The sequence below is a fragment of the Chenopodium quinoa genome, unplaced genomic scaffold (genome assembly GCF_001683475.1).
Source record: "Chenopodium quinoa cultivar QQ74 unplaced genomic scaffold, ASM168347v1, whole genome shotgun sequence".
Lineage (NCBI taxonomy): Eukaryota > Viridiplantae > Streptophyta > Magnoliopsida > Caryophyllales > Amaranthaceae > Chenopodium > Chenopodium quinoa.
In genome coordinates, this window is record NW_018745003.1 from 4,376,884 (window position 1) to 4,388,274 (window position 11,391).

Genomic DNA, 11,391 nt, shown 5'->3' on the forward strand with positions numbered 1-11,391 from the left:
AGTCGTACCGCGATTCTGCTATCACCTTCTTCGGTGACCAGTCCGGCTAATCTTAACTGGAGAAGTCCAACACTTGGTCAATCAGGGCCACTGCTGGGATAGCCGAGCCCAGTGTGAGGGTGCCTGATCCTTTTGCTGAGAACCAGAAGTTTTTAATTTTTATTTTTTATAACTCTTTCACTTCGGCTGATTGGCTTTTAACTTTTTCAAGTCATTCAGAACCACACTCTGGCAGTGGAAATGAACAAGTAGTTGAAGTTCAAGTTGGACGAGGCCGAATGCCGAGCTAATCTTACCAAGCTCCGTGCCACAGCTGCTGAAGAAGAGGCTGCCCCAGCCAAGGATGCCTCAGAGACTGTCTTCAAGAATCTGGAGGATCATATTTTCCCCGTCTTGGGGGAAAGATCCAAATTGCTGATCGAAGAGTATGGGGATGAGAACATCCCTAGTCTCGAGTCTCGGATTCAGGGTATGCAGCGGCGGCAGGAGGAAACTTAGCGGATGATGGCTAAGGATTTTAGGTAGAGATCTGTTGCTGCTGAGGAAGAGTTGCTGAGGAGGCAAACTAATCATCAAAATGAAGTTCAGTGACTCCAGAACGAGCTGAACGCCAAATAGGTGGAATCCTCCCGGTTTTAGAATGAGCTCAAGGAGGCTCAGGATCTGCTGAAGGCCTAGAAGGAGGAGGCTGCCAAGACTTAAACTGAGCTCGAAGAGCTGGCTCAGAAGCTCCTGCAGGTCCGGATTTATACCCAAGCCTAGTATGTTGAGGGTTTTAAGAATGGATTCAATGTAGCTCGGCGTCTAGCATTCCACGCTGATCCTAACATTGACTGGGATCAGGTGGAAGTCTGGGCTTTTGATGGACAGGACGTTCATCTGGCCACTGCTAGCCTGCAAGAGAGTTAATGCTTGAGGCTTGAAGTGAATGAAATGAGAGAGAGAGAGAGGTGTCAAGGCTTTTATACCTTACTCAAATGGATAAATTGGGCCTTAAGGTCGAATTGGCTTGCCATGTTGACCGGGCCTTTGACTCACTTTACCTGTATTAGGAGAGTTGAAACTTTTTTTGGATTTTGTAATTGAATCATTTGTGGACCGGCCTAATTGGAGTAAATTGGACTCAAACATATATATATATATGTATATATATATATGTATATATATATATATATATGTATATATATGTATATGTATATACATATGTATATGTATATACATATGTATATGTATATACATATGTATATATATATATACATATGTATATACATATACATATATATATACATATATATATATACATATTTGCCAATATATGCAATAAATCACCAAAGACTAGATGAATATTGGAATGTATTAATCGTATAAATTAATCACTTTATAAAGTTAATAATCAACAACTTTTATAATGAATCATATATTCACATTGCACTACTTTATTGAAATCATCATCAATGCTTCATCATCATCTACCAACCTTCGAACCACAGTCCAATCACTAGTAGAAAAAATGAAAATTGCACCCCCGTTTGCGCACCGGTTCTTGAAAACCGGTGGGAATAGAAATGGGCGGGATTTGGAAAATTACTTTTTGCACCGGTTCCTTATAAACCGGTGCCAAATGTTATTTTTCCCACCGGTTTGAACCGGTGCCAAATTGTTTTGTAAAAAAAAGGGGGGGGGGGAAGGAAGAGATTTCGCACCGATTCAGCATAAATCGGTGGGAAAAGATTATTTAGGACCGGTTCGAACCGGTGCGCAATTTAAACCAGAAACCCGCATAAGTTTAATTATTTCGCGAAACCTTGTTCTTCCTTCAATTCATTTCCCCTGCTTTTCCACATTGAATGCTTCGTTCCTTCTCTCGTTCTCGCCTAGCATCACTATGGCTATCCTTCATTGAAGCGCACTCTGAGCTTTCTCACCTCCATTGCCGCCAAGGTCAATTTCTTTTTTCTCTCCATAGCCCTCCTACATTGAAACGCATTCAGAGCTTTCTCATCCCGATCTATTGAAGCGAATTCAAGGGTTTTCTCACCTCCATTGTAGCAGCTTCGAGGTAAGATTTTTATTGTGGTCTACTTAATCCCTCGAATTCATTCGCAATCTAGGGTTTGTCGTTGATTGCTTTTCAATTTAGTAATTTTTGGGTTGTGGTAATCTAGGGTTTGTCATTGAAGCGCGCACGACTCTACCTCCACCACAACAACCTATTTGTCACGGCGGCATGGCCTTCTTTTTCTAGGGTTTATCGTCGATTGAGGTTTGATTAATTCATTGCTGTTATTTGCTTAAAGGTATGCTTATTGTTGGAGAGTTCTATTTGTTTGGTGATGTGGTTTCTTCTTGACAGTTGAATTATTGGTGATAAGTTGTTGTAATACTCTTAAAAGGTTTGTGCTAATTTGGTGTCATGATTTGCTTAAAGGTTTTGACTTCTTTATTCTGTTTCTTGTTTCTTTAGCTCTTGCAGATATTTTGTGTATGTTTATGCTTAGTGTTTGAATCGTCTAGTAGATTATTTGTTGATTTCGATGGCGAAATTCTTTAAAGGTTTGTGCTTATTGATGATTGATCAGGAGTGCTGATGGGTAACCAATTTTTTTGAATTAGGGTTATTTGGTTTTATATTTGTAGAGTGCAGTTATTGGAAGGTGAACAATGCTGTTAGTTGATTTTGTTGATCATTGAATAGGTTTGCCTATTTGGTATGCTTGATCATTTGAGTTGATTGATTACCAATTTTTTCGAATTCGGTTTTTTGTTTGGTTTGATTCTTGTTGAGCATGCAGTTGCTTATTGGCTGTTGACTAATCGGTGATCAAGTTAGCTGAATATAAAGGTTTTGCGCTATTCAAATTTTTCGAATTAGGGTATTTTTTGGTTTGATTCTTGAGCATGCAGTTTTTTGTTAGCTGTTGAATATTTGGTGATCAAGTTAGCTGAATAAAAAGGTTTCGGTTAATTGAGGTTTGATCTATTGGCTCATTGATTATAAAATTCTTCAAACTTAGGGTTTTTGGTTTGATTTTTGATTATTAGAAAGGCTTGCAGGATTGGTGTTTGATCTCTAGAGCTATTATGATTTAACGCTTTGTTTGTTGCTGCACTGTCCTTTGTTACATAAAAATGTGGCAGAGTTTTGGGCAGCTACTTTTGCAGTTTTTTCAAGCTTGTGAATATTACCAGTTATCACCAAAAATTATCCACAAACCTATCTTAACCAAAAAAAATTTGGGTAAACATATAGATTCTACATAACTAATCTGATATTGTAGTTTGTTTGACTTGGTATTAATTAATTTCTGATTAGTGATTAATTTTACGAATATTATTATTGTTAATGGTGCTTTTTAGTGACTAATATGGCTAACTACCCGTACACCTGGACTTGCAAAGAAAAAATTGCCTTGCGGTGATCAAGTGGGTTATTTGCTAAAAGGTTTGCTTATTACTGGATATTTCTTTTTATTTGGTCATGTGGCTATTTCTTGACAGTTGAATTATTGATCATCAAGTTGGTGTTGTGTCAATTGTTTCTTCTATGAAGCATTTCGTCTAAGGTGGTGTAGTGCTCTGCAGATATGTAAGTGCTATCCAGGTAGTGCTTCTCCTAAGATTTTATTGTTATTTAGTTAAAATCAAGTCATGGAATCTCTTGGTCCATTATACCAGCGATCACATGGCCACAAAATTGCACTTCAAACTTCTGAGACAGGCTAAGGAACCTTTTCTTACGACTTTATACCCGTTATTGTCTTCTTTAGGTCATTTATTTATTACGGGGTAATGTTGAGTTGTTATTTTGTTGGATAGATATCACATCCGTGTTGCATGCTTGCTGGAGATTACAATGATTCGTTTCTACTGTGCTTTCTCTACATCTAGTATGGCAATAGGAAAATTCATTTGTTAACTATTTCTTTTTTGTGAGTTGATTAGTTTCAGCTGCCTGGTATGTGTGCTTATCCTTATTATGATCATTTACTCACACTATCAAAGCTATGGAGCCATTTTTCTCTGTTTTACTGTCTGCTGCATATTTGGGAGAGGTATATTTCACATAATTTTCATGTGTTTATTTTTACATACATAGAATTGTTGAAATGTGAAAGATTCTCTGATGAGTAGGATTAGACATTGTTTAGCCAGTGGTTGAAGTATTTATTATGTTTTCGCTTGTGATTCAATTTATGTGTGGGTTAATTTTCATATCCTTCAATGCGGAATCCCACTCCTTGGGTTGTGCTTTCACTTCTTCCCATTGTTGGAGGGGTGGCTCTTGCATGTGTGACTGAAGCCTCTTTAAACTGGTCAGCGAATTAACTTTATGACAAGATTTTATGCTTCCTATTTCCAAGGATCCCGCTGGGTTTTCAGCATGAGTATTATCTGAACCATTTGCTTATTGTGTTTTTGTTTTCATGAAGGGCTGGTTTTTGGAGTGCTATGGCTTCTAATGTGACAAACCAATCCCGTAATGTCCTTAGCAAGAAGGTCATGCTAAAGAAAGAGGTAATTCCTTTTTCTTTTTTTTTGGATTGGTTTTTCTTACATATTGAGAAAGCTTCATAATGGGGAATGTCTTACCTTTTCCTGTTTCTTGGTGTAAGAGTAGTTTTCTTTATTTTGCACAGTACATACAATACATTGATATTCTTAATCATTTGTTTGATTGATGTTTGAGAGTTTGAGTTAATTTCATTTTTTTTCTTTGACAGGAATTAATGAACAATATTACACTCTTCTCCATAATAACAGTTATGTCCTTTATACTATTAGCCCCTGCGATTATTTTCATGGAAGGTGTCAAATTTACTCCTACATACATAGAAGCTGCTGTAAGTGTACCCTCCTGTAGCTCTTCGTTTTGGCCTGTCGGATTTTTGCAGACTAATCCTCGTTATGTATTTGCTTATTCATTTTTTCTGTTTTGGTAATAAGGAGGCTCATGAGCTTGCTCATGTGTCTCCTTGGGGTCTTGATAAGAGAGTTTGGATGTCTGATTTTCCTCAGTGTGTTTGTAATTTGGCTATCTCTGATTTTCAGTCGAGTAATGATAATTGAGTTCCCTCTTGGCGCTTTGGTTCCAAAAAAAAAAAACGGAAAAAAAAAAACAGTGGTCTACTAGAATCTCCAAGTTGTCCAGCTACCAGTATTCCACAGTTGCTATGTTAAGCCTTAAACTAACCATACTCTCCTGAAAACATGTAAACCAATCTTTAGGGTGGACACCTAATTGACTACATTTGTATTTATAGTCTTTCATTCTTAATATGTGATTCTCTTTGCTATCATGCTGCTGCTGCTGATTCTCTTTGCTATCATGCAGCTCTGGAGCCTGCAGTGATCGGAACAAAGAATGTGATTACAGCAGCAGCAGATGCAAAGGTGAAGCGCGTTGTGTTGACATCTTGAATTCTTCTTGTTGAACTATGATCCTCAGTTTACTTAAAATACAGTGAAATTAGGTTCTTTCATCATCTCAGGCTTCTTACACTAGTAGAACCTGTTTTCATTGCAGAACCTGGTTTGTGCCAAGAATTTGGTGATAGACAAGAGCATCCAAACATCATACATTGAAGCAATCAGATCTGCTCAACATTTCATTTATCTCACTCAACTATTCTTTTAATATATAGATTTATTTCCCTTCCATTTTCTAGAACTCACAACTCGATTCTTTTCTTTTAATTTCTGTGAGAAATGGTATGCATACTTTGCTATGAGTTTATTAATATTATCTTTTATCCAATTTGTGAATGACAGCAATTAACTAAATTGGAGTGCCATAACCAATGCCTGCTATCGAAGAACTGTGGGTGCTTTGCTTGCGTATGATGTCACCTGGAAAGCTACATTTGAGAATGCTGCAAGGTGGTTGAGAGAGCTACGGGAGCACACTGATCAGAATGTTGTTACTACTGATGAAGGGAAGGCTTTTGTAGAGCAGGAAGGTCTCGTCTTCATGGAGACTTCTGCTCTTGAAGCAACCAATGTGGAGCTGGCTTTCACTGAGGTTAGATCCATTGTATCGTCAGCAAGAAGGCTGTTGATGCTGGTGATGCTTCTGCATCGGCTGTTCCATCCCAACGAGAGAGTATAATTGTATAAATATAGAAATGAGACCTCAGCTTGGAAGAAGATAGGCTGCTGCTCATACTAGTTACTTACTATAGTAAGTCTTTGCTGTCACACCTTTTTGTTTCGCTGGAAAAAATCCTAACTGGTTGAACTTCTGCTGGTCAGTTCCATCACTTGAAAGAAAGAATAGGAATTTTCATTGTCTATATTATATTTTATTTTTTAGACAAAAATTGTAATATTATAGCCTTTTTTAGTCAAAATATGTAACTTTATATATATGTTAGTTTTTCTACATCAATTTAAGTGAAAAAAATGCAAAAAACAAAAATTATTTTTATTTTTTTGGGGCACTTTTGGCACCGGTTTTGCAAAGAACCGGTGCTAAAAGTTTTAAAAAAATATTTTTTGGGACTTTTAGCACCGGCTATAAGTAAAAACCGGTGCCAAAAGTTCCGTTTTTGGCACCGGTTTTCCACAAGAACCGGTGCTAAAAGTCATTTTTCCCACCGGTTTTGAACCGGTGCGAAATATATGGCGTTTTAGCACCCCAAATCCGGCCCCGTTCAAAACCGGTGCGAAATGGGGGGTTTGAACTGGTGGGGAATTCGAATTTTCGCCTAGTGAATTGAATTGAACACAAAGTCTGATCCAGCAGGTCTCGGAGAAGGTTGGTCACATTGCACTATTTTAAGAGAACGATCTTTGTGAATAATAATGAATTTCTTTATTTTATTTTTTTCGTACATTATAACATATAAATCTACTCCGTTTTCATATTATATTATGTGTCTTCAATCATAATAACTTGTACAATTCATTTATTTAGTTCTATATAACTGAAAAAAAAGGAAAGTTGTGATTTGTTTCTTTAACCGCTGATTTATGGGAGTTTCATAAAATAAGAAACGTTGCGATTTTTAATATATACTACGTATGAATGTATAACAATGTTAAAAAAAACAACAAAAAGGAAAGTGGTGATTTGTTTCCTTAGGTACGTGATTCATGGGAGTTTTTCTACTTGTACTCCAAGCATTAATTTATTATAAAATTGTTGACGCTTTGGTCACTCAATTTAATATACATAAAAACAAAGACATATTATCATTATTATTATCGATTGATCAATTGTTTGTTTTATTTCCGTAAATGGCAAACACAAGAGTGGTGATGGTAATGGCGGTGGCAATGGTGACGGTGATGAAAAGGACGGGGATTTTGAGATGGTCAAGACGGAGTGGAGGCGAACCGTACGAGCAGGATGGATGTCCCTGGAATGAGTAGGGGAGAAATTGATAAAGTCGATAACACGAGCCGTACTATAGTGGTTAGTGGACTACGTCGAAAGCCGGTCGACAAACTTCTCGTATCCACCCTTGTCGATAAAAAGAGATACGGTTGATTTTGGAGGCGTTTTTTTATACCTAACATAGTTGCTAATTTCGATAACGTTCATATCAATCTTTGGGATGGTGTCTTGGTTATCTCCGTGATGATCACGAGGCATTATGTAGGAGGGTAGAGTGCAATATTATTTATTTATCTTTATTATTTAAAAAATGGTTTTAGATTCCAAGTTTACAATGTTACACCTTGTCAATTTTATTGTTAGTATTTGTAGGCTTGTAGCTTTGCCTCTAATAAAGCGTGAAAATCAGGTGAATCATTGGGGAATCAAAGATGTATATTGTGAGAATATTGTGTCAATTGTGTGAACATTCAATGAGAATATCTAGTTCAATTTAATATGCATAGATAAGTGGCCATTAAATATGCTACATCAAAACAGAAAATACACCCATAATTCTTAAAGAAAAGGACTTAGTGGCTTAGGTCCCACAACTTAGACCCATTTTTCTTTAACCGACTAACACATTCTAAAATGCTAAATAATTCAATTAAGAAAACAAACTTGACCAATAAAATAAACACTTAGAATAAGAAAACTAATTTAACAACCCACTAATAACTAATTTGAAGCAATAAGTTCATGCCGGAGGCAAACATCCGCATCCTTTTCACTAAGGCCCTGTTTGGTTTGATGTAAAATGTTTTCATGTAAAATGATTTTCCCATTTTCCTTTGTTTGGTTTGTGAAAGTGTGGAAAATAGTTTTCCCATGGTAGAAAATTGCATTCTTAATGATGGAAAACATTTCCTTTACAAAACAAGGGAAGCCACATTTTACTCCATGCTCCTTACCTCCTTTTTACTTCCCTCACATTCCCACTCATATTTTTTTTGATATTTCTTGAACTTTTCTTGTATGCAACCAAACAAAAAAAAACTAATTTGCAATTGAGCTTTTCCTTGAAAATATGTTTTCATGAAAACTAAATTTTCATTGAAAATGTTTTACATCAAACCAAATGGGGCCAAAGTGGTTCTTTCGATATATCCATATGCCTATACTTGGGATCAACAAAATTGTAGACTACCATGTAGCCCGCTATATGCTTGCTGCCGAGAATGTTCTCACCATCATCCGACCGCAATAAAATTTAAGCAATATTTGTCGTCTCTAATCTTGTACCAAACAAGATCGGTATCATTCATGGTGATGAAAATTTGGCTCATTTGAATCGTGATCTCAATATTATACGACTGGTCGTAACACAACTCAAACGGATCCGAAGGTATTATAATTGGTTCACCATTGTATAAATCAACTATAGCGTATTTAGCCGTATAAACTATTTTGTTCATGATTTCAACTTCAAAATGCGTGATCATCGTCCCCAAATCAACAAATATAGCATTGGTTTTATTAGACAATGTATCATATGCTCCCACAAATACATTGGTGAGTTCGGTGTAGTAGACACATCCATCATCATATATTATCAAAGCGACCCTATACTCCCTGGGAATGGTGATGGTATCACTGAAAAGAAAAACATCATCCATGGATATGTCGGTAGGGAGGAAAAAACCCCATTGGTGGACAAATAGTTGGGAGGGAAGTGATAGGGCACCCGCACCAAATCCGGCAACACCTTGAAGGCAGTTTGTTGAAGAAGGCAAACAAGTATTGTTTGTCCCTGTACCAAACGTCAAGTCGAATGGTATAGTGTTGTTTCCTTTGCCAACGTAATGAAACATGATATCCGAAACAACTATCCTTATTGATTCCGTATTATCACCCTATAAAATGTGATAATTGCAACGGCTATCATCACCACATGTCACCTCGGATGCCTCAAGACCACAATTGGGATCAATAAGGTCGCATGCATGGTAGAATAATGTACTTGAGCCATTATATGGAGGCCTCGAGCCTTCATCCATGCAAACCGTACAATTTGCCGATTGCACCCATACAAAATCCAAGCCCGTATCAAAAACCATGATAAGCTCTAAAAGTGCACCTCTCCTATCTTCAGTCCAACCGCGTACTATTCTTGGTTTCCATGTAGCCTGCCATATATTGGCTGCCGAGAATGTTCAAATCCGACTCGATAAAGTTTAAACAATAAGTATTGGCACCAACCTTAGACCAAACAAGCTCATTATCACTCACGGTAATGACAATTTGAGCCACTTAAAGGGTTATATCAATTTTATATGGCAGGACGTAACACAATGCAAACGGAGCCATATAATTTAGAGTTGGTTTGCCATCATATAAATTTATACGTATACAATTTAAAGATTAAAGTTCGATTAAATAATTTGGGGAAACAATATGTGAGTTTGATACACAAATTTCACGTACGCAAACTTATAAGGGTCAATAAATGTATACATTTGTTCAACATATGTGCAATATAAGTGCAATATATGTAAAAATATATATAGAAATGTATCAATGAATTTTTGGATTTGTAATCGATAATTTATGAGTTATGAAATAAATTTATAGTATTATTCTTCAATTGTAAGATTTTAAATGCACAACAAAAATATATTTTAATATTTGTTAATGAATTTGAGTAGTAAACATATTTATGTAATTAAAAATTAGTCTTAATTTAATTGAACCAACTTGAAAACATTTATAGATTTGCTAATGTGTGTCATTACATCAAATTGTGATGTTGCTTTAGCCGGAGTGTTATGCACTAACATCTATTGCAACTATCAAAGTTCAAAAGGTGATCATGATAAAAATTCAACTGATGGTTAATTAGTTTAGATACCTTAAAGCAAACAACAATATACCCTTCAATTGAAATTGGTTATAAGGGACAATCAACAAATGTTTGCCTTATCCAACGGATAGTTTCAAGATATTGCAAGATTTGGTCTATCACTTCTCTCCCAATAACTTAATATTCAAAGTTCAGGTTTTTATTTTCCTACAACGCTTCCAGGGATGGAGCTTTCCTTTTAGGTGGCCTTCAGGATTAAGAATAAGCATTTATGTAGTATCTTTTCTAAACTTGGTATTAATTTAGCTAGGAATGGTATGACAAAATCACGTGTAAATCAGTATAACTAATGTTATATTTTTGTTTGTTTTTTTTTTCTCCCACTTTTAGCTCATGTAGGCTTAAGGGCTATGTACAACATTTTTCATCTTTTTATTATATGTTTCCTATTTTTTATTTAACTATATATATAATCACAAACTATTGGGTGCGGACGTCCGCATCCAATAGTTCTTGCGGCTGCATTATCATTCCTCCTTTCTCCATTATTTCATTTTCTTTTCTCTTAAATTTGCAGAACCTGAAAAACTCCACCTAAAAAGTTCTATCGCACCACCAATCGTACCACCAATGGCGTTGGATTTGCGATTGAATCGCACCACCAAGCACCACCGGATTTGCGATTGAATCGCACCACCAATGGAGTCGGATCTGGGTACACAAACAACAATTATGATGATCTGCGATTTGCGACCTCCACCCTTCGACCTCCACCCTGCTATTACGAACTTCCTGCGATTAGTGGGAGTGAGTGCGAGAAGGAAGGGAAGAAGTGCTGTTGCGATGTTGGGTTGTTGGTGGCGGAATTGGAGCCTTTGAAGGTTGTTGCGATTGGTGATATTGAGGGGTCGTGGGTTGGTGTGGCTGCGGCAGGAAGGAGAGAGAGTGTGGTGTTGGTTGTGTTAGTGGTGGGTGGGAGCTGCGACAGGGGCGGTGGAGGGAAGGTAAGAAACGGTGGTTGTGTTGGTGGTGGGTGGGAGGTAATGCTAGTAATAGGATTAGAAGAGAGGAGAAGAATGCATATCAGCCAATTGATTTTGTGAAGAAGAGTGAGGAGTAGAGAAAGTGAGAAGAAGGAAGTAAGAAAAACATTATTGGTTGTTAATCATATTAGATAACGAATGATGCATATAAGCCAATAAAAGTAACATAT

The 11,391-nt window shown here is 36.8% G+C and overlaps 1 long non-coding RNA gene across 1 annotated transcript; it reads left to right on the plus strand.

Annotated features, from left to right (window-relative positions):
• The first annotated feature begins 1,729 nt into the window (after window positions 1-1,729).
• On the plus strand, window positions 1,730-6,361 carry LOC110708005. The gene is made up of 5 exons (XR_002508626.1): window positions 1,730-2,059; window positions 2,166-4,515; window positions 4,722-4,841; window positions 5,333-5,391; window positions 5,525-6,361. It is a non-coding gene; the product is annotated as an uncharacterized LOC110708005 (long non-coding RNA).
• Window positions 6,362-11,391: the final 5,030 nt, after the last annotated feature.